The 18,954-nt window shown below is 39.2% G+C and overlaps 1 protein-coding gene across 11 annotated transcripts in view; it reads right to left on the bottom strand.

Annotated features, from left to right (window-relative positions):
- LOC148032910 (pentatricopeptide repeat-containing protein At5g56310-like) overlaps positions 1-6,973 on the bottom strand; it is a 115,492-nt gene extending 108,519 nt beyond the window's left edge. For all 11 annotated transcript variants that reach the window (XR_015691685.1, XR_015691684.1, XR_015691680.1 and 8 more), the window contains exon 1: positions 6,485-6,973. The gene's annotated coding sequence lies outside the window, so the exon portion shown is untranslated. The remainder of the gene's footprint in view (positions 1-6,484) is intronic.
- Between the last annotated feature and the right edge of the window lie 11,981 nt (positions 6,974-18,954).

Genomic DNA, 18,954 nt, shown 5'->3' with positions numbered 1-18,954 from the left:
CCCCATATGCTAATAATTATCGCAGCAATAATGCAGGGAATGGCAGCCCCAAAATTCCTACTTACCCCACTTTTAATGCTGAAAGGAAATATGGCAGTTTTGGGATAGCACCACCCTCCAAAAGTGACCCAAAGTATGCTGAAAATAAGGCCAGGAATGGCTTCAGTCCCAACAGTCAAAAATTCATTCCTCCTGAAGTTGTCAAGGATAGAAAAGCCAAAGGCTTGTGTTTCAAATGCGGGGATAAGTACACGACTGATCATGCATCCAAATGCCCCTTTAAGAACGCCACTGTCAAGTTTAATAGCATATATGTGCTGGAAGATGGTGACAAGCTGGAAGAGGACATGCATGACAGCTCTCAAATAATGACACTTGCTGAAAATGCTGAATATGAGGAGGATATTGATCCCGATCAGTTTTATGACTCACCGGACGGGTTCCCTTTTGACCCCGGTGGCTGCCCCGTTGATGACATGCTTGGGAATGACCCTTGGTACCCCTCATTCACCGCCATATCAGCCTGCTCAATCTCCATGGATGCATGGACCGGCTCTAGGAGTCCGAACACCTTACGGGTGCATGGTAACATTGATGGCAAGAGTGTAGACATCCTCATAGATAGTGGCAGCACACACCGCTTTGTAAATAAATCAACTCTTAGCTGTTTAACATGTGTTTCCACTGAATTACAGCAACCCCTTCGGGTTCAAGTGGCCAATGGAAATGAGGAAGTGAGCTCCCATGTATGCACACAAGTTTCTCTCATGCTGGCTGAAAATTACACAGCAGGGCCCCGTGGATGTTGTATTGGGATGTGATTGGCTTCAGCAGTTGGGAAAAATCTCTATGGACTTCTCTCAGCTGTATATGGAGTTTGTAATGCATGGGCAGCTTGTACACTTGGAGGGAATCAAAGAAAATGCAGATTTTCAGCTTATAACAACAAGACAACTCAAAAAGGAATTCAAGAAACGCTCCCAAATCTTTGTCTTGCATTTGCATAAGGATAATGATGACCAACACACCTTGGGGAAGCAAAATGCAGCACTAAAAGCACTTTTGGCTGAATATGAGGACCTATTTCAGCCTTTCCCCTAAAAGATTGGTGGATCACCCAATTGACTTGGAGCCCCATGCCAAGCCCATCAATAAACCCCCATATAGACTCTCTAAATGTGAGAGAGAGGAAGTAGCAAAGCAAGTCAAGGAGCTCACTGAGATGGGATTCATAGAGCCTAGCTCTTCCCCTTATGCCTCCCCGGTCCTATTGGTTAAGAAAAAGGACGGATCTTTCCGGTTGTCAAATGACTACCGTGATCTCAATAAGATCACCGTCAAAAATAGATACCCCATCCCTAGAATTGATGACTTGCTTGATGAACTCAAGGGTGCACGCTACTTCACTAAGATTGATTTGCGATCCGGTTACCACCAAATCAGAATGAGGGCTGGTAATGAAGTCAAAACAGCCTTTCGGACTGACCGTGGCTTGTACCATTTCCTTGTCATGCCATTTGGGCTCACAAATGCACCCGCCACATTTCAGAGCTTAATGAACAAGATATTGCAGCCATGGCTTTTCCAGTTTGTGTTGGTATTCTTTGATGATATACTTATTTACAGCAAGTCAATGCATGAGCACTTGAAGCATGTCAGGCAGATTTTTGATGTACTAAGAGAGTACCGTCTCTTTGCCAAAGAAAGCAAGTGTGTCTTTATGCAAACAGAGGTTGAGTACTTAGGACACATCGTTACTGAAAAAGGCATCCAAGCTGATCCTAAAAAAGTGCAATGTGTCCGGGAGTGGCCCACCCCCACTACCACTACCTCCTTGCGTGGTTTTCTTGGTCTCTCCTCCTTTTATAGGAGATTTATTCGCCATTATGCCACAATTGCAGCCCCGTTAACAAACAAGCTGAAAAAAGAGGCTTTCCTATGGGATGAATTGGTTGCCCGCAGTTTTCAGCAGCTGAAAGACTTGCTTACTTCAGCCCCCATCCTCGTATGCCCCGATTTTTCAAAGGATTTTACCATCCAGTGTGATGCTAGTGGACGGGGTATTGGTGCAGTTTTGCTGCAAGAACACGGGGCAATAGCATTTGAGAGCCGAAAATTGAATGATAAAGAGAGAGAGTTGCATGTCTATGATCAAGAGATGTTGGCAGTCATTCATGCTATCAAAAAGTGGTATCACTACTTGTATGGCAGCAGATTTAAGGTGAAAAGTGACCACCGTGTGCTCAAATATTTCTTGACTCAACCCAACCTCACTCCCAAACAACGTAGATAGGTGGCGACACTACAAAACTATGACTTTGAGATTACCCACACCCGTGGCAAGGACAATGTAGTGGCCGATGCACTCTCTCGCATGTGGGCATGCAAGGTCTCATCCATCACTAAACTCCACCATGATTGGATTGAAGAGCTCCAAGAGGCATACTTGCTTGATGTTGAATTCAGCCCTCTTTTCCAGAAATTACAGCAAGGTGTCATGGATGATAATTCCCAATATCAGCTCCATAATGGCCTCATTTGAATCCATGGATGTATTGTGATTCCCCATGCCTCTCCCTTCACCTAAAGGATCCTTGAAAAGATGCACTCTTCACCGATTGCTGGCCACTTAGGGCTCTTCAAAACATATGATCAAGTTTCAAAAAGCTTCCATTGGAAAGGCCTATGGCGGGATATAAAAGACTTTGTGTCTAGATGTGTGCCTTGCCAACAAAATAAAGATAACTCTCTTAAATCGGGTAGCTTATTGCAGCCACTACCTATTCCCGAAGGAAAATGGACCCACATTACCATGGATTTCATCACTGGTTTACCTACAACCAAGAAGGGTTGGGATAGCATTTACGTGGTAGTTGACCGACTCACTAAAGCAGCCCATTTCATCCCTACAAAATCCCAGTTTACAACATCCCAAGTTGCCACTCAGTTTATGGAGCATGTTTTTAAGTTGCATGGCTTGCCCCAAGTCATAGTACATGACCGGGACACCAAATTTATGAGTCAATTTTGGCAGATCATTTTCAGCTCCATGGGGACCAAATTGGCTCCGTCTACAGCCTATCATCCCCAAACGGATAGCCAGACCGAAAGAGTCAATAAGTGGCTTGAAACTTATTTGCGACATTTTTGTTATGATGTGCAGAATTCCTGGGACGTATGGCTACACTTGGCTGAATTTTCTTACAACAACTCCACTCATTCAAGCATTGGAGTCTCTCCCTTCGAAGCATTGTATGGTTATCGGGTGCCCCTTCCTACCGTAATCTTCAATGAAAAGCTCAACCCCTTGGAAAAAGAAGAGCTGGACCGCATGCAAGCTCTACTTCAACAATGCAAGGTAAACCTCAAAAGGGCTCAAGAGCACATGAAGCTCCATGCTGATGCAAAAAGAAGACCCCTTGACTTTCAAGAGGGTGAAATGGTACTCCTCAAGGTCCCCAAGTCCCGTTATGCCACGATGGTATCAACAGCGCCACATGTTGCACGTAGACAGAGCACACTTGATGCTAGTTGGGATCCCAAGAAAAAGGAAGAGATGGATACATCAGTGGCACGTTTTTTTTATCATAACCACATTCAATTTTGTGCAGCCATGTTAGAGTATTTTAAATTAATGTGCAAGAAGATTGGTGAGTATGGCCCTTCGTATGTACCTCCATCATTAGAGACCTTACGCACCACTTTGCTCGACAAGGAAAAGCGCCTTGTTGAGCAAGCAGCAGTGACTAGAAAGGACATGTGGGCTAAAAATGGAGTTTCCTTGATTATTGATGGTTGGAGTGATACACGCAAGCGATCCATTCATGGTATGGTTGCTTATTCTCGTGGGAAAATGTATTTCATATCTTCACATGATGCATCGGGGACACGAAAGTCAGCAGATGTACTTGCAGCAAAGTGGGTTACAGGTGTTGAGCTTATTGGCCCAGAGCATGTTGTGGGATTTGTTGCAAATAGAGAACCCACAAATAGGGCAGCACGTGCTATTATCCAAGGATATTATCCGCATGTAACAGTTTCATATTGTATGGCTCATTGCTTGAACAACCTACTAAAGGATATTGATAACCTATCATGGATTGCACATGTCATAGAGCAAGGAGCTCAAATGGTTAGCTTTGTTTTGAATCACCAATTTCTTCGTCATCACTTCTCTTTGCGGTCAAAGAAGACACTTTTAAAATACTCTAATACCAGATTTTCATTTAACTTCTTGATGCTAGGCAAGTTAAGAGAATGCAGTGGTGCCTTGAGGCAGTTATTTCTTAGTGATGAGTTTACCTCATCAACATTGGCAGATACTCCTATAGGTATCTTATGCTTGGAGAAAGCAAATAACTCCACTTTTTGAGATGATGTAAAGCGGATAGATGCTATGGTATCACCTATTGTACATTTATTGAGGGTTATGGATGCTATACAACCTTGCATTAGCAAGGTATATGAGGCTATGGATAGGCTAAATGAAAAGTTGCAAGAGTTGACACCAAATGATGAGGCGTATGAGGAGATATGCCATTTACTTGTGACGAGGTAGAACTCCTATAACTCACCCATGCATGCAACTGCATTTGTTGTAGATCCTGAGTTCCAGGGCAAGGGTCGGGAGAATGACACTGAGGTTATGGATGCATGGAGACTTATATTGTCTCGTCTAGTGCCTGATCATGGCACTAGACGAAAGATCAGAGATTGGCTTTCGTGTTGTAGGACCTTTCGGGGTTCTTTTGGTTGTGGGGATGCACAGGAGGATCGCTGTAAGATCGGGGCAGCTTTGTGGTGGGAGGACTATGGTTCGCATGGTCCTGAGTTGCAACAACTAACCATCCGTATTTTGAGTCAATCAGTTAGCTCCTCTTGTTTGGAGCAATTGTGGAGTACATACGCTCACATTACTTCAAAGAAGAGGAACCGTCTTAGTGTGGAGAGAGCAAACAATCTAGTATTCGTTAGTGCTAATTTGAGGATGTTATGTAACAGTATGACAACAAAGTCTGATCCATTCACAGAGTGAGAGATGTAGCAAGAAGAGGAGGCACATACTGATATTGAGGAAGATGCAACAATTCATGGTACACATGATGATGAGGCTAGAACTTCAGGAGTAGTTAAAGCAACCTCAGATCATGATCATGATCTTTAATTTAGTTTACTTATCATGAGCCTCATGATACATGATACATGTACATTGTATATGATTTTATGATCATTGATGACAGTGTGACACTTGGGCTGTTGACAGTTGTGCCATGTCAATATTATATTTGTACTTGAGTCTTGCAGTTGCCCTTTGGGCTATTTTGGCATACTGCATTTTGCTTCAGTCTAGAGATTAGACTTTATATTTGTAGTCTTTTTTGGGGCAATGAGCATGTTCTTTCAAAGATTAGACTTCAATTTCATATTTGTAATCTTTTAAGTTTTTTGGCAATGGGACCATAGGCATGTTCTTTCAGCTTAGACTTTAAAGTTTAGTTCATTATTCATTGTTTTATCATTTATGGCATATATATTATGCATTTTATTATTTATAATTGAATAGCTTACCTCTTGAGCCTTGTAAGTTGCAATTCAATTTCTAATGAGTAGTTTTAGAATGATGCATGATATCTTAAAGTTAAAACTTAAAATGATTTGTTCTTGTGGATTATATACCTTGGTTTTAAGTTTTAACACTCTAGAGTCCACATGGATTATGAGTGAAATATTAAGTTTTTTTATGATTTTTAATTTTTTAAATGTCGTTTCCATTCCCACGTCCCCGTTCCCTAGGTGTGACGTCCCCATCCCCGTTCCCCGTTTCATGTTTCTATGTGTCAAGGACAGCATCTTCAATGAGGACAGAGCCTTCTATGAAAGATGAATAGAACGGGGAGGGGTGCAAATGGGGGACTCCTCTCGTAGACTATAATCACCATAATCACGTCTCCGCTCAAAAGCGTGTCTGGAAAGAAGCTCATCCTCTCAGTCATCAAAGCTAGTGAACTAGTAAGACATCTTTGATCCTACAATCACCTAGTAATCTATGTTTATCAAAGAAACAGCTGTTGCCTGCTACCAAGAAGTTGTCACCTACACAGAAAGCTGTCGCCTACAGCAAAGAGTTGTCACCTATGCCCAGTACCAAGAAGAGGTCACCTATAAAATGTAAATTTGTGTTTTCTGTAAAACACAAAAATAGATGCCACCTAATGCCTGAATGCTACTGCTTGGGCCCTGGAGGGTGTCACCTGACTATCAAAAAGGTCGGCACATTGGCAATGGACCACCTGGATGAGTTGTAAACACAAGCTGAAAATCTGTGTTTCAAAAATCCAAACTGCTCCTGTGGAACGAAAACGTGCTCTTTTGCAAGAAATCACTTAGTATGATAACATGTGAGAGTGCACAATGGAAAAGAAACACTAACAAAGAGAGAAGAAAAGAGAGGAAGCAGAAGATGAATGAAAAAAACTCCACTAACTGAAGAAGAATGCTGATACAATGATGGTGGACTGATCGGTCCTTGCACGCTACTGTCTATCTCGACCATGTGATGTTGCTGATGCTTCATTGTGATGTTGCTGACCCTTCCTCAAATAGCGGTCTATCTCGGCCATGTCGAAGTCATTGCACTGAAGGGCAAGCTTGTATTCTGAAGTTAATGCCATATCAGGTCCACGTTGCACTCATTACGAGAGAGAGAGACCACTAACTCCAGCTTCCAGCATCAATCGTCTCCAAGTCTGTTTTTCATCTCTTTCCTTTTCTTGCTCTCACAACAAAGCTTTTCTCTAGGCTTCACATGTTGCTAGTGAGTCCTCAAGTGCCGCACGGTGATCGAAGAACTACTAAGGCAGTGGTTCTCAAAACCAAAACTGCAGCTTTCGAAGGAGCTAAAAGGCTTTTTCTTTGGCATGCTGCTATGTCTTGGGCTGAAATGGGCAAGGCAAGACATCCTCTTCAGTGTCCTTGTAACATCATATAAGGAGTGTATTTCTCTTCTCCAGAGTGACTTTTAGTACTAGAATGGTAGCAAGGACCCTAGAGAGTGTCTCCAATGGTTTGTCGTTATGCTTCATTTATTCAAGTAGTAGAGGGAAAACACCCTAGTAGTTCAATTTCTTTTGGCTCAAAGTGGTTTGCACTTAACTTGTGATAATGATTGGTGCCAACAAAGGTCATGGGAATCAAGAGATGTGTTATAGTAAGACACAAACTTATGTTTCAGGCAGTGACTAGTTGCAAGGTATTGTGTGTGTTGACCAATTGCATTGAGAAATCAAGTGTTGGTAGTGCGTGGGATAGCTTTGTCAAAGTAATTTATGCCATAAGAAAAATCTTTGAAGCATCTAGCAATGGCCAAGATAATTTAGTCAGATTGAAGTGTTCTGGTTTGATGAATTATATGTTTATGCCATCGCCAACACTAGATATGTTAAAACCTATTGTCGATGTATTCCTTGACAATATGGCTATTGATTTAGAGTAGTTATTGAGGCATTTGTGTGAGTTGCGTAAGAAGCCAAGTTCCATTCCTAGGGATGGATTCGTCAATTCAAGCTCTAGCTATATGGAGTGTTGTGAGGGTATCTAACAACCTGCCCAAAATTGGCATTGCATTAAAAAAAGGTGTGCTCATCACTGAGATAAGGGTAGCACAACCATTGAGATTAAAGAAAACATAACAAACTTCTCCCATAGCATATGTCAAGATTCAATAAGACATTCTCAAAGTACCCTCAAGGCATTCTTTTCTCTTTACTTGAAGTGTCTTTTGATAAGTGGTTGATTGCCCTCCTCTAATAACCAAGTAGTAATCATGTTCTCCATGCAAACCTAGTAGTCCTCTACATTGCAAAGGCAGGTCCAAGGGTCCAACCACTTACAAAAAGGAAAGTCTCGTTTGTGGAAGGCTTTACTGTCATTAAAATAAACATTCGCATAGGACAATTGGCTTCGTCCAAGGGTCCAACCACTTACAAAAGGGCATGATTAATACATGGAAGTGATTTGGATTTGTCTCTGAATGGTCCAAGAAAAATTACCAAGACCAACCATGCAAGCTAGATGCAATCAAATTCCATTCTTTTATGTACTAGCTCAATTCCAACCTTGTATGTTTTCATTTAAGGTCTTGAGGGGGTCCAAATTGTTGCTTCATAAGAACATTTTCACTTTAAGATAATCAATATTTGAGCTCTAAATGCAAGCAAGTGCAATGTTAAACCCAACAATGCTTCCTATAGCTTGTATAAATGCTTAAATTGTATGTATGATGCTCAAAACAATTTAGAAATATTTCCATGCCCCTAAGTAAGCTTTTGTATGCATGCAAATGTCAAGCATGAAGCTTCCTACCTTTAAGAAATAACTTCTAAGTCAAGTATTAAAGCAATCCAACCATTAATGCAATGTAATACAGTACCTCAATGTATGCCCAATCATGCACTTAGCTTTTATTTTCATGGAACCATCTATTAATTCTCTACTCATGAGGTACATTCAAGATATATTTGAGCTTGCAACAAGTCTTTTCAAATCCATATCCTTAATAGTTCAAAATCATAATATTAAGGTGAAAACCCATTTTGAAGCCCGTTTAGCCATTTGATGTGTCTTGATAGATCACTAGAAATACCGAAGTGAAAATATGAAAGTAGAATGAAGTAAGTATATACTGAATCTAGGTCACTCTCAAGACTAACAAAATCATATTATGAACTAAGTCAATTTAAAGCCCACCTACCCATGGGATATGTCCCAATAGACCACTCAATACATTGCAATTGGAAAGATAGAAATGAGCTAAGCAATGATGGAATGAGTTTAGGCCACTTTCAAGAGGTCATTAACTTTTTTTCTCACACGAGAGGTACGATTCTCTAATTCATTGGTTCTTCCATATTTTGATAAGCTCATAATGCATCTAATGCACAAGAAACCCAAAATAAAGCTCAAGAAAAATGCTCATATGTAAGTTACAAAGATCTTTACGATTTTTTACAATTTCTATTAGTTTGTGTGTTCATGATCTACTACCTTTCCTCTCTAGTCTTTCCTACTTTGCCTATTCTATCCAAGAAGTTCCTCCTAATTTGGCCTTCCTATTCTAGTTGAATGGGGTTTTCAAGTTGTCCCTTTTTGGAAGGAAAGTAGATCACAACTCAATCTTTCCAAGTAATGACCAGTTGCTAGTCCTTAACTAGTTAGGATATAGAGTGATTTCCATAGGTTCTGGGAATGGAACCAAAAAAGTGTGCTATGTGAGCTTAATATTAGGATATTAACAAAATACATTTATCCTTTCAAGAACTCACTCACTCTTAGCTCATCTACCTCTCATACAGATGGCTCTTTCTCTTACTCTTGCTCTCTATCTTTTGCCTACATCACTCATTCTTCCATAAATGAAAGCAAACAAGAGATGTAAGAAATTCTCACTACTCCATTGTAGTCCAATTTCCAAAGGTGAAGCCTTTATACTTACTTGATCCAATATGCATCAATAATGGAAGCTCCTCTTGCATCTACTCATCCTTAATATGTCACTTCTTGCTTTTATGAATGAAGAAGAAGAAGAAGAAGAAGAAGAAGAAGAAGAAGAAGAAGAATAATAATAATAATAATAATAATAATAATAAGAGAAAGGGAAGAGAAAAATCAAGAATAATTATAGTGGTTTCTCTCTTCCTCACTCTCACTTTCTCATGCTTTAATTTACTCTCGGAGGCTCACATATACACACACAAACTATGAAGTTAGAAAGAAGGATAATAAGACAAGAAAAGAAGGCTCTCTAAAGTTTGTACAACCAAGAATGAGTTTCTTTTTGTTTTTTGAACTTTAAATATACTAGGTTCCATTGCATCCACTTGTGACCATTTTCTCTCCTGCCTTACTCATCGCAATGTCCATAGGCCTTCATAGCTTATTCAAGGTATTTAGATGTAGTGTCCATGTCTATCCCAACATTCATAGACTTACGCATAATTTTACGGAACTTGTAATTTACACATTGGATAATAGACCTTATGTACATATATTTTGCAACTTGTATGGGAGTGAGCCCGATGCTCTAATTTTACTTTACATACTCTCTACATCACAACATGCTTTTAATCCTTAAATAGTGCAAGAAATATCCTTTGAGCCTTGCTTGTGTGACATGCAAGATCATCAAAATAATAGTCTCCCAATCATCAAATTAATAAAGATGGTGATAATAATCCAATCTCACAACTTGTTATCATCATATATTATCATTTGCAATGTCAAATGAAATATCAAATCACTCAAGCAAATAATCCATCAATAAAAGTGAACATGAATAAATAATGGAATACAAAGAGTAATACTTATTGTGACATGAAGAAAAGCAAAGCAAACTTCAATTACTCTTTTATGGTAGGCCAAGTAACCTAATCATGACATAAATTTGTATGTGGTTTGGTAGTAAGTTATGAAGTTTAGGTTGCATGATTAGTTAGTCTATTAGATTAACAGCTTACTAGAGTATATACATGGGTTTGTTGGTAGGTTGGTAGGTATATTTACGTAGGTCTATAGATTTGGTAGAGATATTAGGAGATAGTGGGAGGTTTCACATTAAACCCGAATGCAATATAATAGAGATTTGTGATGAAGAAAAATTAGAGAATCTAAGGGTGCTTTTGCCTTGGTCCTTTAAGGTTTGTAGCCTGTGTTCTATGGCTTCTTGGGTCATTTTGATAAGTTCAAAATTAGCCACAACATTAAAGCTATCCAAGGATTTGTGCAGGTCCTGAGTAACATCTCCCATGTGTCTACCTCTCTCCAACTTGTTTGTTTTGTTCTAATTGATCTCTAGGTTCATGAGCTCTATGACCTTCTGTACTATAAGGGAATGGAAGTAGTTTTGATAATCAGTGCATCTAGGGTTCATTCAGGACTAGGAGATCTACTCCCTTGGGAAATTAGGATCTCTAGTATGTTTTGCAAGCACATGCACTAAACTTTGTACCTCTAAGTAGTTGAGTAAGTATTGTATGATATCCTACAAGGTTGGGTCCTTTTTTGTTACCATATTTCGATAGTGATATGTATGAACAAACTTAGGACTGCATAATCACTTTTTTCTCTTTTTAGGAGTTTTTTTCTCCCGACCTTGTGTATATACCTATTCAATTTTAGGGCATACTTTATACCTCTTGTTGAAATATTTGCAATCACACCTACTTTAGTCCCTTTGTGAGGAGCAGTGAGGGCTCATGACCAGAATCACATATGCACAATAGGAGAAAGTACCACCACTCAATTCCTATAAAGCATTGTACTTGCACTCTTTTTCTAATGCAATGATAATACTGTTTTCTTTCTAGTAAAGTGTCATGTCACTGTCAATACACAAGATCGTGTTTACGAGTCCAAGTCTCGATCTTGGAACCTAATTCACTTATGTAACAATTTGTCCTTTGTCAGGTTCAATGTCTTCATGAGTTTCTTTTTCCTCTTTCAACCTCCATAGCTTTTGCATCTGCCATGCTTTAGATCCCGCGTATTTTAACATGGTATCAAAGCGCAGCTGAGCATGGCTTAGCTCATTTTATTAGATCTTCACCTATGGTCCATCTCTACTCAGCTCAGTCTAAGTCTATGGACTCGATTTCCGTCTCCACCTTTAAGCTTGCCTTCATGGCTGTGATAGCCAGCAGCACCCTATCAGATTGAAACTCTTATATCTCACTCCATAGGCCAAATCTTACCAAGCTTCCTTCTAGAGAGGTGTTTCCCCACTACTGATGCTTCTCTGTATCGTCTTAGAACTTGAGATTGCCTCATCCACTACTCAGCATTGTCAATTTTCTCAGGTTTTGTTCTATGGCCTCCATAGCCAGACAAGACCTGCTGCACTTGGAGCTTTCATATCTCATCATAGAGCTCGTATCTTTGGAAGCTTCCTTCTAGAGAAGTGTGCCTTTGCTCAGGGAGAAGAGTCCTATCACCTGACACCTTGACATTGGCCAGTCCATAGCCCAGCATTGATGAAATTCGTGGTCCATGTTCACAATGCTACCCATCATTAGCCGTCGCTACTGGTCGCGATGTTGACAACCACCATAGGGCATTAATAGCCCATCATTCAAGCTTCATTTTGATTAAAAAAGTTTTAAAAATGATCCACAGTAGCTCCCACAATCAGTAAAAAACTAGGGCTGGGTCAAAACCCTAATCAAGGAAGCCATAGCCAAACTTCACTAAAGCTCAAAAATCTCATCATTTTCTCTCCTCTGCCACTGGAACAACCCACTGCCACTCCGATCTATTGTCCTAGCATCAACTCAAGAAGGGGAAGATTTGGATTTGAAAGAACTTGAAGGATTTTGCAGATTTGGAAGACTCAAGGAAGAAACATAGTGTCCATTGACACTCATTTAGTGCTCTTAGCACTTGTGTCTTTTGACACATCTCAACCAACTCTTCTACTGCTCAAATCTGATAAGTCTGAACTTGAATTGCTGTTGTTCCTGCAATTCTAACATGGGCAAAGACTCTCCAACTGCTTGCTTCAAAGGAGTCGAGTTTACACCTGGGAGACCCGCATCAAACTCATCCTGGTGAAGAAGGGCCTCTAGGCCATTACCACTAGAAAAGAAAAGAAGCCTCGTGATGCAGATCTTGATGTCACTTGGCAAAAGAACGATGATAAGGCTCAGGCCATTATCAAACTGGATCTAGACGACAGCTATATCCACCATATGGATAACTATGAGACCTCGCAGGATACATGGAAGAGACTTGACACTTTGTTTGGTGCATAGTCTAAATCATCAATGTATGGTCTATTGATTGAGTTTTTCAAGCTTGAAATGAAGTATGGCACATCACTTGCCACGCATCTAAATTACATGGAAGGACTTCTAACACAACTCGCAAAAATCAACATTAAAATGGAAGAAGATGTTTGCATCAGTGTTCTACTTAAGAGTTTGCCTCATGAATATAATAATGTATCAACAAATTTAATCAACATGCCAAATCCTGAACTTGTTGATATCCAGGCATCACTGTTAGAGGAGGAAAAGAAGCTAAAAACTAAGGAAGAACCAAGCACCTGTAGAGATGAACATGCATTATATGTCGGCAACAGGTACAAAGGCAAGAGGGATCAGCTCTTCTGTGACTTATGCAAAAGGACTAGACATACTGAGAAGTTATGCCATGACAGAAAAAGGTCCCAAAAGGCCTATCTAGTTGTCGTCAAAGAAGAATGAGAAAATGGAACAAAGGAAGAAGAAGAAGAAGAAGAAGAAGACCACCACGAGAAGGACAAACCTCATCAGTCCTTCTATTCAGATAGACTTTTTTAGCTTTGCATTTCCTAGCCCTAATGCCTTACACATAAACTTGTAAACTCCTCAATTAGCCTTGTACTACAGCCTCTCTACACTTTGTGAGGCCCCTGCTACAACCTCTGGATGTCCATCATATTTGTGGTAGCCTTTTTGCGACAGCCTTTAGAGTTTTGCCATGTTTATGATGTGCCCACACTTTGCAGGTATTGCTTTCACTAAAGCCTCTATACGCTTTGTACTTCTGGTTGTGATTGAGGAGGGGTGTAGATATATTTGCAATCACACCTACTTTAGTCCCTTTGTGAGGAGCAGTGAGGGCTCAGGACTAGAATCCCACATGCACTGTAGGAGAAAGTACCACCACTCAATTCCTATAAAGCATTGTACTTGCACTCTTTTTCTAATGCAATGATAGTACTCTTTTCTTTCCAGTAAAGTGTCATGTCACTGTCAATACACAAGATTGTGTTTATGAGTCCAAGTCTCAATCTTGGAACCTAATTCACTTGTGTAACAATTTGTCCTTGTTAGGTTCAATGTCTCCATGAGTTTCTTTTTCCTCTTTCAACCTCCATAGCTTCTGCATCTGCCATGCTCTACATCCCGCATATTTTAATACCTCTCAGTACACTTTGAGTTGTGCTCTCTCAAGCTGCTTCTTCTCTAAGCTATGTGTGTGCATTCTTGTAACCATAAATCCAACAATTAGAGTGGGTCTTTGATCTATTAGGTAGAGTCATCAATACCCTTTACTTGATTCTATAGATTGGGATGAGATTTGACGAACTTAGCATCATTAGATTTTTTATTTGGGTTTTGTTTTGGCCTCCATTTGAACCATTTCTAGTACTATGCAGGCTCTATTGTCCTTTTATGTAGAATTTTTTAAAGTTCTTAATTCTATAGGTAAGAGCCCTTACGCTTTCCTTTATATAGTGTTACATAGCACATATTGGTTTTGTGTATATTTTTCTCTATACATGTAATTTTTGTATTGAGTATAGTCAATGGCCATGGTCGAAAATAATGATATGTATATTGGCTAACAAGGATAAGTTGGATGGAACTATCCATCTGCTATGGGACTATATAATGTATCATGCATTAGTTGCAAAGGGGCTTTTGAACATTGTACATAGAATCCAAAGGCATCTTGGTGGTGTTTTAGAAGCTACAAGTGCAACATAAGCACCAAAAGTAGGTGTTGTTGAGAATGTTGCAAGTTTAATCCTAGAGCACCACCACCACCTACTCCTAAGTAGATTTGATGGAATGGCAGAGATGTAGAGGCTTATGCTTTGATTGCATTGTCTATTAAATGTACCATGATCCCACATATTTGCTCATATAAGATAGCCAATGACACTTGGGATACTCTTTCTTGTCTACATAAGCACTTATAGAGTGAACATATGGATAAATGTGACTCCCTAGATAGTTTCTTCACAAAGATCAAAGACCTTAAACTATCCAAGGTGACTCCCTAGATAGTTTCTTCACAAACAATTCACTTATGCAACTGTTCTCAATGGTCTTTCCTATTCTTATCAGAGTTTTGCTTCTTTATTTGATGAGTTGGCTTTTGTTTTGCTACAAGCGTTGGGGACTAAAGGCTGCCTATACCTAGCCACCTGTATTTGCCTTGTACTCAGTGTTCACACACCTATACACTATAGCTGGTGGTCGCCCATCACTGTTATCTTTATTCCCTGTTTTTCACTATAATAGAATAATAAAGGTAATGTAGGTCACACATTGTGACTATTGGAAGTTCCCACATAGGTCTTACTCTTGCTCTCACTTGTGCCCTTCTCTCTCAATCATACTCACCCTTTCAATTAGTATCAAAGCGGTTTGAGGAGCTTTAGCCATTCCACTTTAGCCAGAGAAAAAGAGCTTTAATCCTAGTTTTCATGGCAACTATGTCTTCAATCATTTGAGGTAAAAATCCACTCCCCACCTTCCCCAACTTATTCCTCATCTTCCAGAGGACCTTTGGTCAATGTCAAGTGGCCCAAAGGCGTCAATACTACTAGGAGAAGGCCCCAAACAGTAGCTTGCAAGTTTTGGTATATTGTTAGGAGTATGTCTTGCTCTTACTACATCAATCATTTTGCTCTAGCACTTGGCTCAAACCCTCCTTTTGTCAATGCAAAGTGACTTAAGAGGGTCAGTAGAAGCAAGATAAGGCTTGAGACAACAACCCATAATTTTTTGCATATATTTAGGGGCCATTAGCCATTTTGCTCCATCACTTCTTCCTAGTATTTGCACACCTATTAGGTACTCCTTTTAGTACTTTTGTCTCCATCTTTGGCATCATTTTGGAAAGAAGTCATTAGCCATTGATGATCATATGTGGACAGGCTTACTATTCACATTTTCAGATAGCAAGCATTTGAATATTTACGCTTCATTGATACTTATTCACAAAAAATTCAATATTGGGATAATGTATTAATACTCAGGGATGCTGTATGGATTAATTAGAGTTCATTTTGCTCAGCCATTGGAAGGATCTTTTCTATCATAAATAGTGAACAACAAGCATATGCTTTGAATGTCAATGCAATCTATTCTTACATGCCATCTAAGAATGCTATTTGATCATATGTATGCTTGAGACTATTGGTCATATATGTTGAGATTCAAGCTCATGATCAGTGACACTAACTCTACCTTGATAGCCGTAGCCATATTTGTTGTTATTTATTATGTGTGTCCAATAAATGAATCGGAGACTGAACCATAGTTAGTGACATAGTCAGTTAGTAGACTAGACTACTAAGTGTGTGTGACTAGACTTTAGTCTATGAGTTATGAATAATGAAGAGAAGAACATGAGAGTACTCTACTCTCTGTGTGGGTTTCCAATGTCTATGTCTTTCTCTCTCCCTCTAAAACTTTGACATGGTATCAGAGCCAGGTTAGCTCGATTTTTGGTACACAAGAGCTCAGACTTGAAGGATTTGGAAGCTAGAAGGTGACTATGACTTGCAGCTTGAGAAGGAACCCTGTAGAGGCTCATTGACAACCATAGCTTGCACTTCATGTGGTATGTATTAGTGTTTCTAGAGTTTACACCTGATAGAGCCTATTGAGGCTTGCAAAGGGGGCTCATTGGCTTGTATTGGGGCCGTGGATTGTGTGCATTAAGGCCAGCATTTAGAGCAAAACAGCCACGTCATCAAATCAGTGTGTTCCTACAGCAGTCCGTTTTTTGTAGAAGCCATATCTTACTGCAAAAATGGATTTTGGAGAAACGGCTGACTTCTATCTGTTTTGACCTGGTCTACAAGTTTGTAGAAGAAAGTTTTTTCAAATTCTTTATGGATTTTGAGATATTTTGCACAAATATGTGCAAACTGGCTGTTTACTGTTGCAAGAACAACAATTGTTTTCAAGCTTCTTTACATATATACACATTGACAACCTTGGCAAAGGCATTGGTCACTCTCTAAGCATTGATGGCTTTCATCTTGGCAATGGGTTGAGCTTCCTAAGTTCAGCCATTGGCTATGTACATCAAATAGAATGCTGGAAACTTTGTATTCAGCAAGCATTTGATGTGTCTATGCTTCAATAAACCCTCTGTAATGGAATATTGATGCTTGATTGCTCTTGGATGATATCTGAAATGGTTTGAGCAATGATTTATCTATTTTGAGTTGATGTAATATTAATTAATGACGCATATTTGTTGGTTATAATAGGCTACTATCTGTCATTGACAATAAAAAGAAGATTTATCTTTACTTTGTAGTTTTCTAAACCACACTACTTAATATAGTAGTGCACAATTATGTAACATGAAATTTGCTTGGAGAAAAAAGAGGAGTACACCAACTAGTACATCATACACAATGAGGATGGGAACACAATCTTTATGGATTACCAACCCATATGTGTCACGATGCTAGGGCAAGAAAGAGGAAGAGGTCCAATACAATTTAAGGATTCCATTGAGTGCTAGAATTGTAGATGACCTAGATGTGATGCATGTAGAAATGGAACTACCCAAAGATACTCAAGCATATCAATGATGCCCTGAATGTGGCATAATCCATATGTATCCTAACTATCCCAAGTGGAAGGCTAGCATGAGAGCACCCATAGTCCCATCAATAACATTCACTCTCTTTGGAGTGGAGATGATCCATGAAAAGGATACCAACGATACCCATAAATACCATCAATGAGCCTATAGCAAAAAGGCCAACATCAATATTCAAGGACCATCTATCACTAATGGATCCATAATAGGAAAAACGAGTGCTAAAAAGTGAAAGAAGATAGCTGCACATAAACTAGCATTGCAGAATGAGCTTCATATCCTACTAACAACAAATCTTGATAAACCAACATGTTATATTCATCTCCCCTAAATACATCGATCTTCTCTTTCTCAAATGTTATCCTTGTATTATCATTGTTTGGAATACTACCAACCTTTCTTTTCTTGTGTCTTAGTGATCCTATAGATTTCCTTATCAAACTTCAACTGTATCACCCCTGCCAACTTCTTTGAGACATGTAAATAGACCACTTGGACATTTTTGTATAGTGCTTCCAAATCATTCCAACACATCTCTTTGAATGCATGTTCTTAGATGGTGCTCCACATAGTACTTCATCAACTTTTCAAATATCGCTCTTTTCTAGTTAGGAATAACAACATTTTCTACATGTCACAAAATCCCAGATGTATTATTTGCATTTGCATGGGCATTGACCAATTACATGAATATTTGTATAAACCAATAAATGTGCAACCTCCTTGTATCATGATTTTTTTAAGTATAGACATGCCATGATCCAAATGGCTCACCAAAACTCCTCATGCATCAGTATAGTTATATGTTCCAAACCCTTGCATTCTCATTCAAAGGAAAACATAAAACTTTGCCTATTTACTTGGATCTCACATCTACACTAATCTACCTATCCTGCTATTGAAAGATATTAAAGCCTCCATCTATAGATATTGTTACCACTAACACCATAAAAGGGATGTGTATTCCTATAGAGTGATTTTGGTCAACCATTGGCATGTACCTTCTTCCACCAAATCCAATACCACAATAGATTCTCGGGCACTCTTACAAACTAGATATGGAATAATTAATGAAGTGCCCTTAGCACCCAACACAAAATAAATGTTGATTCTTCATCACACTCCACTTTATGCAACATAAGTGACAACTTCCACATATGACCTCAGCCATCAAGAAGTATGCACCTTCTTTATTGCATGGCAAGTGTTCATCACAAATGTAGAGAGGTATATTATATAATTTAGACTTTTGAGTGGAGAGAAATAAAAATAAGCGGTACTACCACCATGCATAATAAAATATGAGTATACTTTGACTAGTTGTTTCACATAGCTACATGCATGAGTATCTATTCCAAACATGATGTCCCCCACTTTTATAGACCTCAAAACACCAAATTAATAATGATCTATTGACCTACTTTTATCACTTTGAAACTATTGATAACTTTATAAAAACTCCATGCATGTCTTCCAAGATAAAAGTTCCTTGTTCTACATCTTTGACTATATGGAAAGGGACTAAATACTAAAGATTTAACTTTCCTCAAAACTTTCTCAATTTAG

This window comes from Lygodium microphyllum, chromosome 8 (genome assembly GCF_053477565.2).
Source record: "Lygodium microphyllum isolate KBCC chromosome 8, Lygodium_microphyllum_v1.1.10, whole genome shotgun sequence".
Taxonomy (NCBI): Eukaryota; Viridiplantae; Streptophyta; class Polypodiopsida; order Schizaeales; family Lygodiaceae; genus Lygodium; species Lygodium microphyllum.
This window is presented reverse-complemented; position numbering and strand designations above follow the sequence as displayed.